The sequence below is a fragment of the Panthera leo genome, chromosome B2, assembly GCF_018350215.1.
Source record: "Panthera leo isolate Ple1 chromosome B2, P.leo_Ple1_pat1.1, whole genome shotgun sequence".
NCBI classification, from domain to species: domain Eukaryota; kingdom Metazoa; phylum Chordata; class Mammalia; order Carnivora; family Felidae; genus Panthera; species Panthera leo.
Genome location: NC_056683.1, coordinates 90414008 through 90438584, shown reverse-complemented (window position 1 = coordinate 90438584; position 24577 = coordinate 90414008). Strand labels below are relative to the sequence as shown.

The 24577-nt window shown below is 36.8% G+C and overlaps 1 pseudogene; it reads left to right on the top strand.

The window, feature by feature from the left end:
- The first annotated feature begins 21071 nt into the window (after positions 1-21071).
- Positions 21072-22891, top strand: LOC122220732 (annotated as a pseudogene).
- The last annotated feature ends 1686 nt before the right edge of the window (positions 22892-24577 follow it).

The following is a 24577-nucleotide window of genomic DNA, read 5'->3' as shown; positions in this document are numbered from 1 at the left end:
AAGGAGGTGAAGTGAGATATTTTTTTAAGATTTACTTCCCATTTATCCTGTATTGTGAGCATTATTTGAATGAATTACAACAGACTCAATTAATTTTTTCATACATAATTGTTACATTTTATCTAGCCTATTAAATCTAACATTTAAATTAAAAAACCTAGTTACTATAAATTAAATATCTGCCAATTTTATGGCTATAAGCACATGCTAATCTTCATGCTGGAAGATGAACCATGCAGATTGCAAGAATCCAAGTTATATTTAGAAGCACATTACTAGAGCTGGGTATTCAAATTTGAGTTCTGCTAGATCTTATATGAAGTTCTTCGCCATTTTGTAAAAAGTGCATTCAATAGTGCTAACTATAATTTAACTACTGAAGAGCCTAGGTGACATTACCTATTTCTATGCAGACAATAGTGCTGTGTTTGTGGTTACTACACACAAAAGCAGCACTCTTATTTTTCTGAACTCATTTCCAGTTTTATATGGCATCCCTGGTAATCTGTGCTGTGGCTTCCTGAGCAACTCTCTGAGGTAGTGATGAGCAAAAGAGAAGCAAATAGAAATAGAAACCACAGAGGGCACCACTCTTACTCTCAGTGCATGCCGATCATTGTACTGCCTGCCAGGTTTGAAAGAGGGAGTATCACACAAACTTCCGAAGACTTACTATATACCAAGTGCTATGGTGAGAATTTGATTTACATGCTTTATCCTCATTCAATCTTCTTAGAAACTTTAGGAAATAGATACTTGCGATACCCTTATTTTACAGACAAGGTTACAGAAAATGTGACTTGCATATGGGCTAATCACATTGCAGAGCTAATAATATGCTAAGAAGGATCCAAGTCCAGGCAGCCTAACTCCACAGCCAGTGTTCTGAACCGTTATGCAATAACATCATAAAGGTGGTGAGTAAATTTTCTGAAATTGCTATTCAATGTCTAAAAAAATTAGTGAATTTTTCACTCAGGTCCTTAAAACTAAGACGACTGGAGGATACAGATTCATGAGGTACTATAAAATGCCCCACATAAATATGCCACCAAGTACAACTTGATATGAAGTATTTGAAGACCCCAAGGGTTTTTTTCCTCTTATACAATATGCCATTTATTGAGCCATAGACAGAACTTCTTTAATCAAGTGTTGATTTCCCAAATGAAACAATAACTATAGAATTATTTTCTATTTAAAAATTAAAAAAATGATTACGAGAGTAACTATATCAAGATCATACTTTATTTTCTATTCACCTTTTTCTTAAATGTCAGTCATTTTTGAAAAATAGGACAAAAAGTATCTCATATTCCATATACTCCTACTTGATGAGTGCTCAGACTTCTGGGTCCTATTTCCCCAAACTCACCAGCCAGTTCTCACTACCCTAACTCATGCAAGATTCATGATGGATTTTAAGGGTAATCATTTATTTACAAAGGCAAAAGATAGAAAACTACTAAAATGCACTCACTAGTATTTATCAGAGAGGTTACCCTCTTGAAGGTTGGTGCTTATTTGAAGGAAACAAAGTGTCTTCAAAAATGAAAAGACTACTACATGGTGATTCATAGCTCAAGTGACTTGATTCACATTCCCTAAAAGTAGAATGTTAGTCAAAATGTTTAAATTGCCCATGTGGATTTTATAGGCTAACTGAGGCTAAGAACTGAACCACTGAAATTCAGCATGGATAAATTTCACCAAACTGCTTCCAAATTTAGTGTTATAAATTTCCAATTCACATCTTACACAATTTTGCATAATATTAGAGAACCAACATGTAAGCTTATGCAACTCCTCCTTAAAAGGATCCTGATATTCCTGAGAAAATAATGCTCCACAACTAGAGAAGATAACCCATATTCTATGTTGGTATTAATATACAATCATAACATAAGAATAAAACTGGGTTTTTGTCAATTTTCTCAGTAAAATATTGACATATTCAAAACAAGAATTATAGAATCAGTGAAAGGAATACAATATTTTAAGATACTTGCAATTAAGTTCTTAGCATAAGTGATCCACACTATCAAAAAACCTTATTATGCATGTAATTTTTATAAGTCCTTATTATAGATTCTACAAAGAGATAGTGATCTTTTAAAGAGAGTATAATCTACTAAAAAACCATTAATATCATAGAGCCATGAATGTTATGTATAAGAAAATTATCTCTTTAAATGAAGCGTAAAAGTTGTTTTGTTTTAATTTTAACAGTATTTTTTTCTTTAGAGCAGCAATTAGTTCAAAGTACAAACTCCAAAATATTATACTTAGCTATTATAGTGAATGACAAATAAACATATGTCAAATATTAAATTATAGAGGGATGCCTGATAACCCATAATTTATTGCATTTTGAGAGACAGCAAAAGTCTTCTGTAAAAGACAACTGATGGATGATTTTCCCATTTAGCTTAATATTTATACATTAGGTATAATTCTAGTACCTCTGTTACTTAATGCCATATTAATCCTTATTTAATCATTTTTCTGGAGATACCTAAATCAGGAAGGAGCCATACTTCTGATTCAAGCTCCCATCCAGAAACTAAGGAAACAATCCCACTAAGCAAGTCCAAGTCAGAATACAAAATCAAAAATTTTTTAAATATCATAAACTTATGTGTGTGTGTGTGTGTAGAGACAGAGAGAGAGAGAGCGCATGCACCTGAGTGGTTCAGTTGGTTAAGCATCCGACTTCAGCTCAGATCATGATCTCATATTTTGTGGGTTCAAACCCCACATTGGGTTCTACTTTGACAGTGAAGAGATTGGGACAGTGCGACTGCTTGGGATTCTCTCTCTCCCTCTCTCTCTACCCCTCCCCACTCTTGCTTTCTCTCTCTCACACAAAATAAATGAACACACTTAAAAAAAGAGGTGGGGGGTGGTGCTGCCTGTGTGGCTCAGTCAGTTAAGCTTCGGAGTTCAGCTCAGGTCATGATCTCATGGTTCATGGGTTCAAGCCCCACATTGGGCTCTGTGCTGACAGCTCAGACCCTGGAGTCTGCTTTGGATTCTGTGTCTGCCTCTCTGTCTGTCCCTCCCCTGCTTGCACTCTGTCCTTCTCTCTCTCAAAAATAAACACAAAAAAAATTTTTTTAAAGAGACAGAAATACACATATATTTAAAACTGAAAAAGCTAATGCAACAGATATTATATGTTCTTCAGTAGGCAGACAACCCTGGATGATGGCAAATTTGGTGTTTGTGGTCTTGGGCTTAGAGGCCAGGCCTGTGTTTAAAAAGAGATCTCTGCCTTCATCTTCATATGGTTTCCTTCCTGTGTGTGTCTGTGTCCAAATTTCTCCTTTTTGTAAGGACACTAATTATATTGGATTAAAGGTACACTCTACTCCAGTATGACCTTAACTGATTACTCAACTGCAATGACCCCATTTCCAAATAAGTCACATTCTGGGGTATGAGGCGGGGAGGGGGGAGTTAGAACTTCAACATACAAATTTTGGAGACAAACAATTCAGACCATAACAGTTCCCAAAGGGAAAACAAATCTCATGTAGGCAGGTGTGGTGTTTTGTAATACCGCCCTTCACTGAGATGATTTGACCACACAGTGGTTGGTGTGTTGGTGTGGTCGTTTTGCTGCTCTACTGTCTGCTGATGTGGGCTGCTCACTGTATTCTAATTGTATAGTTAACTGTATAGCTAGCTTTCTGATCTGATGTTTTCTCCAAACCAGCATCTTTTGACCATTCAAGGCTCCCTTCATCCCTTGTATGAGTACCTACATATCATCCCTTATGAATACCTACATATCATCCCTTATGAGTACCTACATATTCCACTGGAAAACTAGGAAGATCTTCTCTGAGCAGTGGTTGCAGCTCTCTGGCAGCTCTAGCAGTTACTGACTTCTTTCTTTTTTAATGTTTATTTATTTTGAGAGAGAGAGAGAGAGAGAGAGAGAGCGCACAAGTGTGGGAGGGACAGACAGAGGGAAAGAGAGATAATCCCAAGCAGGCTTTGCTCTGTCAGCACGGAGGCCAATACGGGAATCGACACAGGGCTCGAACTCATAAACCATGAGATCAAGAGTCAGATGCTGAACCAACTGAGCCATTCAGGTGCTCTGCAGTCTCTGACTTTTTATTGCAATTTCCACACCCTTTTTAAGGAGTTCAACAACTTCTTCTTTAGAATTAGCTAGAAATAGAATTTTCGGTTTTTCTTTCTGTGTGGCAAATTCTCCTCACCTTAGGGTTTTTGTTTTTTTATCACTAAATATTGTTCACTCACATTTCTGCTCTCAGGGATTACTTGTCATTACCAAGGTGATATATTCCTGCTTCAGGATGTTTGTTTGTGTTTATGCTGCTTTTAACAGCATCATCACTGATTGATTGGCTCTTGAGCTAGTTAGTCTGTTAACCTCTACTTCACCAAGGCCATCCCAGAAGATGATAGGGCATTTTTCTTGCAAATGGCCACACCCATCTTTCCAGGCACCACCAAACTAAACTCAATTTGTTCTTAGCTTCTAAGATCCATTACAAAATAGCAACTACGAGCATGTGTTACTTATGTATTAAATTTCTCTTGATATTAAGGGGGCAAGATGTCTGGACCTGAAATAACATGCTTTTTTGTGTGTGTCTGTTTATGGGTATATCCTGTTTTTCAGATATAGGAAATTTAAACATCCAATATTACAGCATTTATAAATATATATGTGTGTAAAATAAAATAATAATAATATATGATATAATATATATTAAACATCTGGAGTTCCATAGATTCCCTCAATGATTAGTTCCAGTTAATACAGATTCTTATGGAGAAGCAGAATAAAAGTTTAAGTGCTCAAGCTGTAGGGTTTAGCAAATCCAGGTTTAAGTCTTATTTCTGACACTGCCCTTGACCTTGAGGAAGTTAATCAACCTCAGTAACCTCATGTGTAAAATGAGAAATAAAAATAGCATTCACACATAAGCTTGTATTTGTGTAAAGCAGTGTTTCCAAAACTTTCTTAGTGATAAAAATCATCTGGAACACATTAAAAACACAAATTCCAAGACCCCTTCCTCCAGGGAATAGTATTTAGAAGACTTGGGTGCAGGGCTCCAAAATCAATATTTTCAGTAAGTACCCCAAAATGATCAGTAAATATTACTGTATTTCACAGTTTATATCCCATTCGGTCAATGTTAGTATTATTTCTGGTTATCAAAATTCATTCCTGAGAGACCCACAGGGTGGAAACTGGCTACTCCGTCTTTAATGTGGGGGTCCATGTCTCACATTTCCCATCCAGATTCTACAGCCTGTGTAAGCCCAAATCACTCCTTAGGTGTTCTGTGAACATAACTGTACATGCTCTGCTATCTCATAGGTAGTAGAGTCTGTTTGCTCCTCAGTAAACTAAATGGAAAATTCAACAGCCCCTTCACCTATTTCCACAAAAGCTACAACAGAGTGTTAATGAGAATAGAACACCTTAGTAAAGAGCAGGGATCTTGAGAAGGAATCACATAGTACTTTCAATGGAATATTACTTGGCAATGAGAAAGAATGAAATTTGGCCATTTGTAGCAATGTGGATGGAACTGGAGGGTATTATGCTAAGTGAAATAAGTAAGGCAGAGAAAGACAGATACCATATGTTTTCACTCATATGTGGATCCTGAGAAACTTAACAGAAGACCATGGGGGAGGGGAAGAGGGAAAAAAAAGTTACAGAGAAGGGAGGGAGGCAAACCATAAGAGACTCTTAAATACTAAGAACACTAAGAACAAACTGAGGGTTGATGGGGGATAGGGGAGATGGGAAAGTCGGTGGTGGGCATTGAAGAGGGCACTTGTTGAAATGACCATTGGGTGTTGTATGGAAACCAATTTGACAATAAATTATATTTAATATAAAAACAAACAAAGATCCTTACTTGACATTCCATATATATTTTCTCATTTCATAGAGAACTCAGTCTTTTTTTCTAAAATTTTCTTCAATTCTCAGGGTCTTCAGTTTCACCTTTCAACACTAGATCCTAATAAGATATTTTTTCTAGAGTTCCCTCCCCCATAAGCCAGGATTCTTTTTGTTGGAAGTTACTAAAACCAACAAATTAACTTAAGCCACAAAGCGGGATTTACTGGCTCATATAACTGGCAAGTTGAAGGTGGATGTTAGAACTGTGCAATCAAGATTCTCAATGACTGACCTGCTTCTCTCTGGATGTTGGCTCTTCTCTCAGACTTGTCCATGTTGTAGGAGATATGGCATCTGGCAGCTAGGAGTCATATCATTAGAACTCACAGTTCAATGGAACAAGAGATCCACTTAATATCTGTTATTGTCATTCTTCAGAAGCAGGATGGATCCCTACCCAAAGTTTGGATCAGATGTCAAAGACATTGCACTTATACACCATGAAAGTATGAAAAAGTCTAATTACTTACTTACACAGAAGGCTTTCTGGGTAGACCAGGGTAGAGTTTCCAAGCCAGTCAAAAAAATGGCTTGAGAGAGCAAGGAAAGGATACTGACTTGAGGCCTTTACTATGATTAGGAGGTGGGGCCAGAGTGAGAGTTCCTGTGCTGGGCAGAAGCTTATGTGGTTTGAATCTTCCACAAGCACTAAAGAAGAAGCACTGGGCTTTCTTACCTTGCCCAGATGTGATGCAAGAGGGATAAGAGAGAGTGAGGCTTAAATATTTGTCAGCAGTCAAACACCAAAAGATGGAGTCAGACTCTATTATAATATCTCTATTTGAGTCACCTGTTCAAATGTCAGAATCATCATTGCATCAAGAAGAATACGATCTTGGGCGCCTGCGTGGCTCAGTTGGTTAAGCGGCCAACTTAAGCTCAGGTCATGGTCTCACGGTTTGTGGGTTCAAGCCCCACATTGGGGTCTGTGCTGACAGCTCAGAGACTGGAGCCTGCTTCGGATTCTGTGTCTCCCTCTCTCTCTGCCCCTCCCCAGCTCACAGTCTGTCTCTGTCTCTTTCAAAAATAAAATTAAAAATGTTAAAAGAAGAATACGATCTTGTGACAGATGTTGTGCTCGTATCTGTGCCATAGGGACAAGATGCTGAAATTGGAGCCCCACCAGATCAAATGTATTGGTGGGGAGAAAATGTGGAGATGCTCTTCTTCTAAGAAGCTGAGGGAGCACACTGAGCAGAAATGTAAACAAGTAAATAAATAAATAAATTCATACCATACACCAATAAAAAGATTATAGAGCAACCTGATAGGATAAAAAGAATGAGTCTCCATCTTGTTATGTGTGGCTGGTAGCACAAGTAATCAGCAGAAGTGCATAATACAAAAAGCACTGAGATTTGGATTCAACATAAAGTAGGTAGGAATGTAAGCCCTTTCACTAGCTCTGAGAACTTGGCAAAAGTAAGAGAAGAAAAGGGAAAGAGAAGAAAATAAAGACTTTTAGAGAGTATCTTACTAAGTGCTAAGTAGCATACTAACTGTTTTACAGGGATTATCTCATTTAACCTCCATAAGAATCTTATGGTTTTGGTTATAACCTCCACTTTATACATATAAAACTTAATATTAGACAAGTTAAATAACTTCCCCAAATACTACCACTAGAAAGTTATGGATCCCAAATTCAACTCAAGTGCAAAGCCTACATGATTGACCACCATGGCTTAACTTCTATAAACCTTAGTTTATTCCACTATAAAATAAAGATAAAACTTACTGCACAGATTTTTTTGTGAAGAGTACATTATACAGAGAGCATTCCATCAGCATCTAACACAGAGTAAATACTTCACAGCCATTCATAAGTTTCATCTCCTCCATATATATATATATATATATATATATATATATATATATATATATGATGGTAGTTGAGGTTGAGAGACATGGTATTTGCTAAGGTCAAAGAAACCTGAATACTTTGGTTAGATGTCAAATAATAAAATGTTCATATTTGGCCAAAAACAATTATCATCATTATAGTTTACATTTCTTCGATATAATAATATATGTAAAAGGTATTGTTATAAAATTTTAGATAATGATTATAAATTTATTATTAAAATTTTTGCAGCCAAAATTTAAAACTTTGACATTTATTATCAAAACAATTATTGATCAGGAGCACCTGGGTGGCTCAGTTACTTAAGTGTCCGACTCTTGATTTCAGCTCAGGTCATGATCTCACAGTTTGTGGGTTGGAGCCCCACATCGGGATCTGCGATAACAGCATGGAGCCTGCTTGGGATTCTCTTTCTCCCCCTCTCTCTGCCCCTCGCCTGCTTATTCTCTCTCTCTCTCCCTCTCTCCCTCTCCCTCTCAAAATAAATAAAACTTAAAAATAAAACCAAAAAACAAAAACAATTATTGATCAATCCTATCAGCTTCCTGATGGCTCCAGATGTTGCTATGCTGTATATTTTTGATAACTTGAGAAAGAAGAAGTTTATTTTACAAGATTTTCATTTTTCCTCTAAAGCTTTCCTCTTTTCTTCATGCTTTTCATACTTTACATCTGATTTTAGAATGGTTAGTCAATACTGTGTAGGCTGTGCAGCAACAAATCAACTCTGTAACGTCTGCTTTTCAGCCAATCCTCCCAAAAACAATTCTAATTTTATTTTCATTATATGATATAAAGCAGATTCCATCTCCTGTTCATCTTTACTTCCAGCTTTAATCTAGTTCTCAAAGAACTCATCTTTAGGCCCAAACATTTATCAAGACGTTTTCCAGATTAAGATAATTCTCTCTCTGAGATGAATTTTTGTGGTAACTGTTAAGGTAATATAATTTTTCTATCTCTTTAAAAATAAAAATAAAAATAGCAGAGAACAACAATAGTGCTATTATCTCACAAGTAGCAGTCAAAAAATCCACCAATGGGGTGCCTGGGTGGCTCAGTCAGTTGAGCATCTGATTACTTTTTTTTTTTTTTTTTTTTTAATTTTTAACGTTTATTTATTTTTGAGACAGAGAGAGACAGAGCATGAACGGGGGAGGGGCAGAGAGAGAGGGAGACACAGAATCGGAAGCAGGCTCCAGGCTCTGAGCCATCAGCCCAGAGCCCAACACGGGGCTCGAACCCACAGACCGTGAGATCGTGACCCGAGCTGAAGTCGGACGCTTAACCGACGGAGCCACCCAGGCGCCCCTGAGCATCTGATTCTTGATTTCAGCTCAGGTCATGATCCCAGGATGGTGGGATGGAGTCCTGTGTTGGGCTCAGCACTGAGCGTGGAACATTCTTAAGATTCTCTCCCTCTGTCCCTCTCCCCGACTTGACTCTCTCTCTCTAAAACTAAAATTAAAAATAAATAAAAATAAATAAATACATTCAGACTTACATTTGAGACCAACATTTAATTCATAATGTATTAAGTCCAATACAGCCAGATCTTCCTCAGACACTGAAGAATACCACTCTTTTGATTGAAGAGTCAAGAATAAAAATTAGATATTAAGATGATTATATATATGATACTAGTAACATAGAAAACACGGAAACAATTACTTTTCATCATGTGGCATACTGTCTTTCTATTAAAGCAGCATAAGATATTTGCTCTTTCAATATCATATTCATCTTTTAGTCAACTAAATTTCCTTTTGTTTATATATAAACTTCCGCCAAGCTAATGTTCCCCAATCCTGTATTTCATACACAGTTTTTTAACCCACTCTTCCAATTTGGGGCAATTCTCAGGTCTGATCCTTTCATTTTAAAATGTGTGAACTGTAATTAAGTATGAAAAACATGATTAAATCTACGTATAAATAAAAAATTGTATAGTCAGTTCTTTTTCCTCTTTTACTATCTATGAGATACATCTAGCTGTTATGTGGAAGAGGGAACAGAAATTTCTATGTGATTCCATGGGATAGAAATAACACTATATGGCTATGAGCTACAGGAAGATAAATTTTAGCTCTATAAAAGGAAAGCCTTTCTAGTATTTTTGAAACTATACAGTAATGTAATGAGATAGTAAATGTTCTGATTCAAACATTACCAGAAGTGTTTGGCCAGATGATCCTCCTAATAGAAACAATAATGATGATGGGGTGCCTGGATAGCTCAGTCAGTTGAGCATCTGACTCTTGATTTCAGCTCAGATCATAATCCCAGGGTCATGGGATGGAGCCCTACATTAGACTTCATGCTGAGCATAGGGCTTGCTTTAAGACTCACACCCATAGCCCCTCTCCTTCACTTGAGCTCTCTCTCTTTTTCTCACTCTAAAAAATAAAAAAAAATTAAAATTAAAAAATATTTTAAAAAATGATGATGATGATGATAATTAGCCATACTATACTGAAGTCAAAACATACGCTATCGTTAAGAGATGCAAAAAAGAGCAGTGCTTGGATGGCTCAGTCAGTTGAGCATCTGACTCTCAATTTCGGCTCAGGTCATGATCTCACAGTGGTGAGTTCAAGCTCCCACTGTGAGGCTCTGAGCTGGGTGTGGAGCCTGCTTAAGATTCTCTCTCCCTTTCCCTCTGCCTGCCCCTCCCCCACTCATGTGTGCTCTCTCAAAAAAAGAAAAAAATAAATTCAAAAAATGAAGACTTTATTTACTATAATATGACTCTCTCTGTGAGCTTTGGAGCTCAAATTCCTGATGATGGCATTGGAGAACAGTTTCTTCTGGTTTAGTAAAAATATTTTTTGGTATAAATTCTGTTAGCTTTTAACTTCTTTCAAATGGATTTATCATCTTTTTTCCCTTTCTCAAGGTGATATCTGAGTATATAGTTGAGCATAAGAATACACAGAGCACCAAAGCTAAAGAGCTTCTCCTTTTGTGCTGTGTTCCCAGTTCTCACTGGACTATGCTAAGATGTGCCCAATGCTGTCTGGTTACCAGGTGTCCACAGTAGCCATTTACTGATATGTAGGTGGCCCTTTCTGGCTTGGTGGTTACTATACTGAAGCCTGTGGATGAAAACTGTGATCTCTGTCATAGTTTCCTATCACTCTGCAGTTTCTCTGATCTTGCCTTAGACCTCTTCATATCCACCAGTTCTCTCAAAGTTTCTTGTCTACTCTGAAACATATGGGAATTTTAGATCCTCAGAAAGTCCCATTCAAGCTGAGGGCAACTCAAAGAGCAATCTTGAGATCATCTAATTAGTACCTCCTTCCACTGATGCTACTTAACTGATGCTTCTACCACATGAGATGCTACACTGTACCAGATATATAGCCTCTCTGTATATTGCAATCTAGGATACACATGAGAAAATTAAGCATTGGTCTGAAAAAATTTGGATTCATACAAATATATCTGGTATTTTTACCTGCCTCTTCCCATTTCCAGGGTTTCTCTCCCAAAGAAAAAGGTGGCCAAGACCTTGCCTCTTACTCCTTGATCTTCTTAGGACTTTTTCTCTGCTTCTTTTTATCAGTCATCTATTTCCACAGTAATGCCGTGTAATAAGTCATCCCAAAAATTAAGCAACTTAAAACAACCATAATATATATTTATTCATACATCTGAAGGCTAGCAGTTGGGGATTGGTGAACCTAGACAGGCTTGGTTGGCTTAGGTCTGAGCTGAAGTGTAGATCCAAATGAGCTTCTCCTGTCTCTCATCCTCATGGGTCCAGTGGACTAGCTAGGCCACATTCTTCTCATGACCATGAGAAGTACAAGAGGTCAAGCGCACATGGCAAGCTTGTTTTTATGTCACATCTGTTAGCTTCCCAATAGCCAAGTACTTTCCACCTACTATAAGGCCAAACCAAGTAATATGGTCAAATCCAATATGCATGAGATAGTGATGTATACTCCGTTCATTGAGATGAGGAGGAGGCAGGTGAATATTATGCAAACAATAATCTAATAAACCACCCTCCTCTTTCCAATACCACAAAAGTTCTCTATTTCCTCTTTCTGCTTGACAAGAAGAGACAGGTGACATTGACACTCCCATTTACCTTTCCAAAGAAAAAAACATTGGGTACTATTTCAAATATATCGTACCCAAAGCAATTACTAATATAATTTAGTTCAGGCCTGAAGTAAGCCCTTTACTAGTTCAAATCATTTAATTCTTAACACAACCTAGTGTAACAATTTATTAGTCCCTATTTTACACCTAAAGTTCAGAAACTTGACCAAGGTCCTGCAGCCAAATGAAAGAGACAAAACTCAAACCCAATTCTAAATGTCTCAATAATGTATCATCAGTAAGAATTCAAGTTCAGCAAGGAAAGCTAGCAAAATGCTTTGTAATCCCTGAAAATATACCATCATGAGAACACTAAGTTTATTAAACTTAATGGCTAAATTTTAACATTTCCTATAGACTTATTGTTTCAATGAGCATTCATCATATCTTCTTAGTGGTCATTGGCATGCCACTAATTTGTTTTGCTTAGCGACCTCATATTTGCTTCAAAATTCATGGTTCATGAGTCAGAAACTAGGACATTTCATTATTTAGCATCATCTAGTCTCCAGATATAAGGCATTGCTATCTGTCATGGTAACTTTATGTCTTAATTTGAAAAAATCAATAAGAGCAATAGGGGCAGAAGTCCTAGCAGTAACAGATCAGGAATGAAATGTACTTGTGCAAAACAAATAACAAAAGGGCCTTCTGAAAGATCCGCATACAAACCATAAAATACCAGAAGTCCCCAAGTCTGCCACCATAAGTTATTACTATCATAAGGTGTGATATCAGTAATGACAACAGCAATGATTCAAGTTAATTGAATTCTGAGTTCCCTTATTGTTATCTTCACACCCAAATAGGTGCTCAGGTCTCTCTTTCTCTAACTGAAATCATCTATATAAATACCTTCCACTCTCTCCTTCCAATGTGAATAATATGTAAGAAATAAAACCAAATTTTTCTTTCTGTAAGCAGTTCAGAATGGCAGTTCAAATGGCTGAGTGAGTCTTGGGCCTTTTGCTCACTTTTTCTGTAAAACTGTTTTCAGTTCAAAATAGTACTTTTCATGTTATGTATCAGGCATTGACCTAGACTCTGGAATACAAAGGTGAACAACAGATAAAGGTCATCACTTTGTAGAATTCCTATTCTAGAAAAGAAATATAGATAATAAATAATAAACAAGTGAAAGATAGTTTTTTATATAGTGATACTTGCTATGAATTATTATGTGATGATGGTTGGGAAGGGAGTGGAAACTTTAGGTTGGGTATTAGGAAATATTTTCTATTACTGAATATCAATCAAGACAGCCAATGATGTTTTTCAGTAACAGACAACCTCCAAATCTCAGTCAGGTTCTCTGTTCCAGGTCAGAACAACCCTCCAAGGTAAATAATATTTGTATAATGATTCAACAACACAGGTTGGTAGGGGGCTCCACTTTTCTGCTACTGCACCATCTAAGGTTGCCCACTTATTCACCTGATATGGCAGGGAAAGAAAAAGTGAAAAGCAGCATAATCAATAGATTTTCACTATCACCCCCCTCACAGTCTGTTGGCCAGAACCAGTCACACAGCCATGCCCAACACCAACCATTCATTGGTACTCTGCCCTTGAGATATGTCCTTAAACTTGGTATATAAGGACCATCTTGCCCTGAGCACTCCCCTCTTTGTGTCCCCAACTTCTGTCCCTCTTAAAGCAGGGTAAAGTGCATCCATTTGTCATACTTGCTTCCAATTCCTAGAAAGCTCTTCCTGACACAATTCACATCCCTCACTTTCTCAGGGAGAATTTGTATTTGTGTTTCATAACCCAGAATACTTGTCATCTCCTTCAGATAATCTTCTGTTACTCCCTAAACCTCAGTCAGTGTCCCCTTCTACACTCCTATTCTACCTACATTTAACTCTGTTATTTGTCACTGCATTACTTATTTCTCTGCAAGGGTCTCCATTATACTGCAAATTTATAGACAGCATGACTATGTCCTCCTAATTAATGTAACTCAAAATAGGTTCTTAAAAACATAAGAGATAGTTGAATATTTGTTGAAAGGAAAAATGGGGAGAAAAAATTAAACTAGAAGAAAGATACTGGGTTTTTAAGTGTAGTTAACTAAGTAACTTTCACACACAAAAAAATGGAATCATGAGAACAAGCAGGTTTGATGCAAGAAGAAAACTAGAATTTTTTTGAGTGATATAATATGCCAAATACTAAGTATATTTATAAGTATATCATAGATTTTCAGTTAAGGTTTGGACATAATGAATTTGAGATACTATTAGAATAATCATGAGAAAAGATAGTTTAGACTGAAGTCCAGTTGTCATGGATGCAAACACACAGACTTGAGCGTCATCTATACAGGTGATGAATGGTGCATAGTGTGGATCTATGCATCTCAAACTCTGCATGGAAATACTTGATAGAAATGGATTCTGGTCAAGAGCCAGAAAGTATTGGGTAATAGTGAAGAAAAAGCACATCTGACATCCTGAAGCAAGACATAGCTGGGAATTCTAAAGGGTATATTCTATGGCAAACAGGAGGTAATGAAAAAGTATGGGGGGAAAAAAAAGAAAAAGTATGAGGCTCAGGTTAGTTCCATTATACTTTTTATTGGTGTTCAGCTTGATTTTGCTGTCCTGACTATGCCCCATATCATTTTTACTTTCCCCACAATTCCATTTTGCGTTAAAGATATCACCATTTCCGGAAACAGTTCAATGATATCTTTATGATGAAGAGGGAATGAATCATGAGGATTAAGAGAGAAAAGGGAGGAGTGAAAGTGAAGAGGGAAGCAGGAGGCAGAAGAGGAGATTTAGCATAGAATCTTAAGAGGCAAAATATTTTGAAGTAGGAGAAAAATAGCCAAAGGGCTAGGGAAGAAACAGTTATGCAGTATAATCAGGGAATGGAGTATAAATTATACATAAATCAGTTATGGAGTATAATCAGGGAATATTTCTAGTGATTATTTCCAAATTCATTAAATGAAGGAGTTAGAGGAAGAGCAAGGGAAGAGGGAAAGCCAATAGGAATAAATGTAAATTAGTTATTACTTGCTTAATGATGAAACAAATAATTTTCAATTTACAATTAGCTACTGGGAATTCTCTGAAAAAAAAAAACTGTTTTATTTACCAACTGAAATGCTGCTTCCCTGGTTTGATTTTTCATATCACTCATTTTTGATGCAAGGACTAGTTGACTATTAGGAAAAATCTGGCAAATATATTTGCTGCATCTGCCTCACTGCAGAAGAATCACGTGTCACTGGAACAGTCAGTTCAGTATATAGTCTTTTAGTTTGTGATGACAGTCCCTTGAGATGAGTGCTTGAACCTCTCTGTTTCATGCCATTAGTAGAACCATATGGGTTGTATTTACCTGCAGGCAGGAAATCTTTTGTCCATGTCAACTGAACTCCAGTCCTGTAAATACTGCTGTCATGTGGGGTTTCCCTTTCAGTTTCTTTGGTTTTGATTTCACTCACCCAGAATTTGCAATATACTGACTCATTCTGGGATAAAGTTTATTTTTTTCCTAAAATCTAAAAACTCTCGAGTTTGCATTTCTAGAAAGTATGTGACCAAATTGTCTTTTAAGTACATTCTGCAGAATAGTCAGGGTTTTTGTTTGGTTGGTTGGTTGTTTTTTATTTCTTTGTCTTGTTTTGTTTAACTCAGGAATAAAGAGAGTCAAACAGTTTTATTTACAGTGAAATTTCTAAGATTTTTTAGTATACTAATCCCCCACCTGACATTAAATGTTTCCATAAGTTATTTGAACTTGGCACTCTTTTCATAAAATACATTTTGGGAAATATTAATCTAGCTTAAGGCATCTCAGTGCAGATTTAATTAGGAAACAGACTTAATTTCTGTCTTTGTAAGACAGACATTAAATTATAATTAATTTAGTAATTCTGAGTGGGCAAATTACTGTAAGAAAAATACAGGGAATCTAACCTAGTCTGGGAGGTGAGGGAAGGTATTTTTGTGAAAGGATTTTTAAGCTAAGACTTGTAATACAGGTTTGAGTTTTTTAGATAAAGAACATTCCAGGTAGAAGAAACCGCAAATGCTATGCCTCTGAGGCAGGAAAATCTATGGCCAATCTGAACAATTGATAACAATCCAGGAGAACTGAAGGGTAAATGACAGCCTTAATGAAACATACTTTCTAGCTGGTAAGGAAGACATGTTCTATACTTTGCCCTTTTAATTCTAAACCATGAGGAATCACTTTTTCCAGCAAATGATGAACTAATTGTTCAGGACTGACACACCACTAAGAATAACCTAAAGAGCAGGAATAAACATAAACATCATCTCTTTGAAAGCACTGGAGAGATATCAAAGCAAACCCTACAGGAACACAACTCCAATGGGGGAAAAGGGGAAGGAAGTTCAGAGAGGTGAGACAAATGTTGAGAACCTCTTAACCTGGAGGCATTAGCCAATTCGAAAGATTCAGCTGAAAGTTTGGAAGCTTAGCAGAGCACTCAGCAGTGTCACAAGGTTTGGGGAACAAAAACTATGTCCAAGCCCTCCAAAGAGAAGGGATACCATCAAAATACAGAAGGCCTTCATTTGGGAAAACTAAAGGTCTATATACCCTATATCTAGAGTGAGTGTTAAGAAAGGCTAACTCCCAGCTTCAAATCAGCTCAATCTTTGTTTAGAGTGACCTACCCTACCCTAACTTCCTACCAGAAGCAAAAGTAAATTTTCTCAGAAGGAATAGATCACCATTTCAAGCCTCAAATTACCTCCACAAATTGTAATTCACAATGGAAGTAGCTAAAGAAGAAAATACAGACTGAAGAAGAAAAAGGAAAAAAATATGGAAAATATAGAACACTGCCCAAGGAACATTTGGGGCTTGGAAAAAATGTCTAACATACCTTGAAGTTTCAGCATGAAAGGAGGGAGGAATGGAACAAAAGCAATAATTCAATAGCTAATGGCCAAAAATCCTTTTTAAAAAATTTTTAATGTTTATTTATTATATTTGAGAGAGAGTGCAAGTGGGGGAGGGGCAGAGAGAGAGGGAGACACAGAATCTGAAGCAGGCTCCAGGCTCTGAGCTGTCAGCACAGAGCCTGATGTGAGCTCTAACTCATGGACCACAAGATCATGACCTGAGCCAAAGTTGGACGCTTAACCTACTGAGCCACACAGGTGCCCCTAACCAATTATCTTCTAAAACTAATGAAAAATATTAAGCTACAGATATAAGATGTACTGTAATTCCTGAGCAGTATAAATGCAAAGAAAACCACATCTAGACATACTGTAGCAAAATATAGAAAACAAAAGATGAAGTCGATCTTAAAAACTAGAGAGAACAGAACACATTACTTCCAAAGATTCAACAATAAGATTGAGAGCTGAATTCTAAACAAACAAACAATAGAAACTAAAAAATATCTACAAAATGTTGGGTGGGGGGGGGAAAAACCCCTGCCGACCTAGAATTCTATTTCCAGCTAAATATTTACTCAAAAATGAAGATGAAATAAAAACGTGATCAAATAAATAAAAGCTGAGGGAATTACACTCTACTAGACCTATACTAAAAGACACACCAAATAGGGTTTTCAGGCAGAAAAATAAGTGGATGGAAGCATGGAAATGAGAAAAGGAATGAGAACTAATAGAAAGGATAAATGTGGAGGTAAATCTAAATAAAAACTTACAGAATTAAACAAAAATTATGTCTTGAGATTATATATACAAACATGTATAAACATATATATAAAGATAGGGCAAAAATAACACAAAAATCTAGGGGATGTTAAATAAAATGTTCCAAGTTTCTTGCATTGTCCAGGAAGTGATAAAACAATAATACTACAGTTTACAAATCAAGAATGCATGTTGTAAAATGTGTGTCAATTCTAAAGAAAAATAAAAGAGTACATAGTTAAGAATTGACGAGAAAATAACTGAGTTAAAATTCTTAACTGAACTTTTGTTTCAGATACATACAGAACTTTCCCTGCTACTTTAAAGAGCTAGAAAACTGGACAAATTATATAAAATAACGATTTTAAGGCATTAGAATAAAAAGCGGCACTACACTGTGATCCCTGAGAAAAGGAAAATAAATGAGTAGGAACTACTATCCCTGGATTTCCATATGGAGTCATTTTCAAGATTACAACATGGAAGGATTTAACCAAACAGAATATGGATGTCTGACTGAATTGAGGAACTAGAAATCAGAGTTTGAGGCAACTGAGGTTGCTGGCAGTAGTGGGACAAAGTACCATAGAAAAGTAAGATATGCAGAAAAAGAGATCCATACATCTGCATAGGATCTCTTGAATGGGCTGCTAAACAACAAGCTGTATATAGATAGGGTAAGAGTGGACAAGAACAGGCAAAAACTATCAAGAACCAGCTGAGCCATTCCAAAGCTCATGCAGGGTTGGGAGACATTCGAGTTCCAACCAGTCATGGTTAAGGAGCTCTTCTGATTATCCAGAGCATTCAGTAAGATTCCAGAAGCGTCATGACTTAGCAACAGAACTAAACTGGCTCTAGAATAAAGACTAGTTTCAATCTACTTTCTTTTAAAAAGATGAAAAGAAAAAAAAATAAAATAAATAAAAAGATGAAAAGAAATAAAGGGGAAGAAAAGAGATGAGAAATTTGAAAGAATGAAGATGATCCACAAGAAAAGACACAAATCTCATCAGAAAGCTGTGCCAACACCAACGCTCTCTGCTGAAGATGTACTCTGGGTCCTCTAGGACAAGGTAAGAGCAGTATTATTGGTAAAAAAAAAAAAAAAAAAAAAAAAAAAAAAAAAAAAAAAAAAAAAAGTTAACAGATTGCTTAGAGCACCACTATCCAATTAAAATTTAGTGCATACCACATATATAATTTTAAATTGCCTAGTGGCTACATTGAAAAAAAAACAGATAAAATTAATTGTAATAGTCGATTTTATTTAAATCGATAACAAAATACTACTATTTCAGCATGTAACCAATAGAAAATAAATTATTATTGAGGTATTTTACATTTTTTTCTTACAAACTCTATGAAATACAGTGCATATTTAGACTTTCAGCAATCTCAATTCAGACTAGCCTCATTTCAAATGCTTTACAGCCATGTGTAGCTAATGGCTACTATTTTGAACAGCACAGACCTAAAGTTGAAAAGTCTGGAGTTGTTAGCTATATACAGGAGTTGTTTAGGAAAGCCAGTTCCTGGGGACCTTGAGCCCATAGGAAATTGTAGCCCCTCCAACTGGGGATAGAAAGTCATAATTCCCTTGGGAAAGTAATCATAGGAACTGAGTTTGGATTCAGCCCTTTTTTATCTTCCAGGGTGATTTCTGGGCAATCCTGTTTGTTATATCATAGAATAATATTGTTAATATCTAAAATATTTAATTAATGTGTCTGTCCCCTTTCATTAAAATAATGTAGCTCTTCCAAAAACTTCATTAGACCATGAGATAAACAGGAACAACCCACTGCAAGAATGTCCAATCTTTCAGAGTCACTGACCACCAGAACTCATCAATGGGAATTATATGCACACTGATGAAGATCATTTCCATAATGGATTATATTTAATAAAGGCACATCATTTATTGGAAAAATTCACCTACTTTACTATGTCTATAGATAGTATACTTATACTATTTTCTACTATCTATGGTATACTATCTATAGACAGTAGTAAAATAGTAGTCTAATAACTATAAATAGACAATGAAAGGGGGTAGCTCCCAGGTATAAAACTGCGTGTGGGGAAAATTTATAGATCTTAGTCACCAAAGGGAGATAGGTCTTTGGTCTCTAACAGTAATTGGCCACATTTCAGTTAAAAGCCACAAAGTCAGAATTACTCAGAAGGCTTGTTTGGGTAAGTGCGTACCATATGGATATCGTCTGGCTAAGGATTATAGAGGTCCTAAAGACTATGGTTAAGTCTCTCTCATCAGTACATGTGCTTGCTGAGTCTCTGAAAGTTTCCTTTCAATTTGATGTTCAGGCATTCTTTAGCAATTTTCAGATTCCTTAGACTGCTTCCTTAACCTGTCTATTTTAGGAGTACACAGGAAAAATAACACAGCATTTCTTTAAAATGAGCATCTAAAACCTCTTCAGTTACTTTCACGGGATTCTTTCACAGAGCCGGGATGCTCAATTCAAGGCTGTGGAAAATGCTCCTTTCTAAGTGGCTTTCGTTGGAAAGTTCATGCAGCTGAGAACCTAAGCACACCCCCAGGTACACCCCCAAATATGACTATGTAACTTTGAACTGGAGGACTGATATCTGCATACTTTTGACTTCAATGCAACAACAGGGGTCAGGAAAAACCTAATGAGGAAATTACTGCAAAATTATTAGCAACAAAGACATCAACAACAATTCTGGTATACAGTATCTATTGAATGCTTATTACATGCAGACATTGATCTAAACATGTCACATTTCCCTGATTCTACTTGTACAACAACCTTCGAAAGAGGTACTCTAAGTTTCCCCTGAGGGAATATTAGGGAGGAAAGTAACTTATCCAAACTCACCACACTAGTAATGGTAGAACTGGGGTTTGGACCCAGACAATCTGATTTCAGATCTCATGCCACTTCTTGCTACACATACTTACTAACTCTCACTTGTAAAGGAGCTAAATCCCACTTACACAGTTGACCTTTGAACAACGCCAGGGTTAAGGGCATCAGACCCTAAAATTCTGTGCATAACTTTTGACTTCCCAAAAACTTAGCTACTAATAGCCTATTGTTGATCAGAAGACTTACGAATAACATAAAGTCAATTAACATACATTTTGTATGTTATATGTATTATATACTGTGTTCTTACAATAACATAAGGTAAAGAAAAGAAAATGTTATTAAGAAAATTATAAGGAAGAGAAAATACAATTATAGTACTATACTAATAAAAACTCTGTGTATTGGCAGTGCTCTCAGTAGTTCCAGGAATCTGCCTCTTGCTTCAACAGTTTTCAAATGGAATAGACTTAGGGATATCCCTTCTTCCAGCCTCCTACCATCATTCAACACCTTTCCCATTTGCAACTTTTGGAACCATCTTCTCAGCCATCCTCTGCCTCAGGACCAGCCAACACCATTTTTTGAACTTAGCTCCTTATTGCCGATCAACCATGAGCTCTCAGATGCCTCAGAATTATTCCACTGGGGTGAATTCAGGCCACCATTAACCACTGGTCAGCATGCATCTGCAGGCTTCCTACACCTACCTTTCTCTGCTTCTGTTTCCACAGTGGCAATGTGACTCTGGAGGGCATTGGCCACTTCCAGAGTTGGCTGAGGAGAAGCAGGAAGGCACCAACGAAAATCAAAGTGGCAACTGCACCCTCTTCCAGGATGTACAGAAGTTGTCCCAAGATAAGTGGGTAAAACCCCAGAAGCCATGGAATTCACCATGGTCCAAGAGAAGGACCTCAACCAGGCCCTTTTGGAGCTGCATGCCCCGGGTTCTGCCTGTGACAACCCCATATCTGTGACTTTCTAGAGACCTACTTCCTAGATAAAGAGGTGACATTCATCAAGAGGATGGTGACTACTTGACTAATCTCCACCAGCTAGCTGGCCCCCAGGCTGGGCTGGGTGAGTATCTCTTTAAAATTCTCACCCGTAAGCAGTATTAGCCATCTCCAGAGCCCAGCAGTCCCATTTGGCATCCCCCTGGTGTCAAGGCTTTTGTCTAACCCTCTCCCAGCAGCCACTAAGCAGCTTTTTAACCACCTGGCACCTTCTCCCAAGCCCTGGGCCAAATGCAAACAAGAAAGCTTTCTGCAGGAAAAAAAAAAATCCACATATAAGTGGATCTGCACAGTTCAAATCTGTGTTATTTAAGGGTCAACAGTACTTCAAAATCAATCCAGATTTCTCCAATAACCCTCTCTGCACCCCATTCTGGATCTAAAACTTAGCTAAGTATCCATCTTCTTTCCTCTCAAAGCGTTACTCATTCACCACACTTCTAGTATTATTTGAATTATCTATTTAATCAGTGTGTCCCACTAGATTTAAATTTCTTTAAGGCAATGATTTTAAAATGAGAGTGATTTTGCCTGCCAGGGAACACTTGGTAATATCTGGAGATACTTTGAGCTCTCACAGCTGGCAGAGTAGTGCTACTGGCATGTAGTAAGCATAGGTCTATGATGCTGCTAAACATTTTACAGTGCACAGGACAGCTTCCCACTAGAAAGAAATATCTGGCCCAAAATTTCAGCAGTGTTGAGGTTAAGAAACCCTTCTTTAAGGCAAGACCAGCCATAATTGTTGTATTCAGCACCCAATGCAATATCTGGTACGTAGCAAGTGCTCAATAGATGCTTGTGTAACAAACTCAAAAGATATTATAGGTTAGAAAAGTATGCTTAATTTTCTATTCACTTGAAAATTCCTTCCCTAATCCTCCCAGATTGAGTCCTCCATCCTTCATGAACTATCATCACCTTGAGTCACCTACCTAGAAAACCTCTTTGCATTAACACGTTTGTTAGATGGTGACCTCCTAATAGGTTTAGATGTCTTTGCATCTCAGTCTCTGGCTATACAAAACAGCTTTTAAATATTTTTAAAGAGTACATAGAGAAATACCATAATTAGGTAACTTGTTAGGAATGCATAGTTCCTCTTAGTCCCAAATCCTATAGGGCATGCAGCCACAAAGGGAAGAGGGTAAGATCATCCGGGTAGAATGAAAGCGGGTCCTGATGTACATCATTATACTTTATTTTCTAGTTTTCTATTAGGTAAGCCTCTAATATTCCATTGTATAGAAACTATTACAGCTGTCCCTACTCAATTTCCTCTCAAACTTACATTTCCTCCATTAAGATTGTGATGTTATTTTTATCTGTCTTTCACAGGTCTGAAAAAGCTTGTTGCTGAAACTGGTGTCAGGACACTCCACAGTAGGGAAGTTCTTGGTTTTCTTGCAGAGGTTTAAGCAAGCATTCTCCTGCAAACTTGCTTCAGGAAAAAGCTGTGATTTTTCTCATTGAAAACAGGAGAAATAGAATCAAGGACCATAAGTGGTTGTTCATGTTTAAGAACAAGAAAGTGAAAGTCTTTCTTGTAAGGCATTCAAAAATGTCTGTTAAATTTTATTGGGTTATTAACAACATAGCTTCTTCTCATTAATGGTTTGGTTTGAAAGCAGCCTAATATTCTAGTATTGGTAGAATAATGGTAATCTTCATGTCCATCATATTTTTGAGAATTATGACCTGTCATACTCTTTTCTTAGCTTAGTATTTCAGTCTTTCTTAGGTTGCCCAATCCTTCTTTCTGGTTTAAGATTTAATTAAAATGTTACCCTGGTGTGTTTTAACCATTAGATTAAAGACCATTTGTCATTAGATCATTCTTTCCATAGAAGAAAATGCCATTACAACTTCTACCTTTAGCTATGACAAAACGGCTACTAGCAGATCAAAACACCAAAAGCAACTAGAAAAGACAGATAATTTTTAAAAATAATTTTCGAGGTATTGGAAAGCTTCAAAGCAGCCCGCACTGCTGCTCCTTCAAAGGAGTCCTGGCACCCAGAGAAACAAAGTACTTATTGGAATGAGCTTGACATCCTATGTTCCAGTTTTCCCCTTTGAGGCATTTCCTAAATCTTTAAGGATTTTGGCACAAGAAACAAGAGACTGGTGAGTAAAAGAAGCAGAAATTAGTGGATGAGTAGAGCATTCAGTGGTCTCAAGTTTCTGGGGAAATACAATTTGAGTTCAGATCTGACAAGGCAACCAGGACTTGAGAGACAAAATATCTGTATTGAGGAAAGGCCAGTTTTTAATCAGTGGTGCTGGGGCTATGGCACACCTGCATGGGGAAAAAAAAAAAAGAATCCTGACCTTTACATTGCACCATCAAAACAAAAACAAAAACAAGTCCCTTCCAAGTATATTTTAGGTTTAAACGTAAAGTTCAAAAGTGAAAGCTTCTACAAGATATCATGGGAAATTATATTAAGGTTGACAAAAATTTTGTGAATAGGACCTCAAAATCACTAACCATAAAAGATTGAGCAATTGGGCTATATTAAAATTAAGACTTTTTTCCCCAAAGGACACCTTTAAGAGAATAAAAAAAGTAAGCCACAGAGTGAGAAAAAAAAACATTTTCAATTCATATATCCAACAAAGAACTTGTGCTAGAACATATAAAGAACTCCTACAAATCACTACAACCCGATTTTAAAAATGAACGAAAGACTTGCACAGGCACTTTATAAAATATGGTATCAAATGGACAATAAACATGAATATGTGCTCAGAATCATCACCCATCATGGAAATGCAAAGTAAAACTACAATAATATAATCATGGCTAAAGTTAAAGAAGGATAACACCAAGTGTTCATGAGGTTTTGGAAAACTCAAACTTTTATACAGTGTTGTGAAAACGGGAATTGGTGCAACCGCTGTTTAGTAATACTGCTAAAGTTAAATATATGCATAATTTATGATTGAGCACTTCTACTCCCATATATATACACTACATAGATGCAAAAACATGCTCATCAAAAAAAATGCTCTAGACACCTGGGTGGTTCATTTGGTTAAGCATCCAACTCTTGATTTCAGCTCGGGTCATGATCTCACATTTGTGAGATGGAGCCTATCAT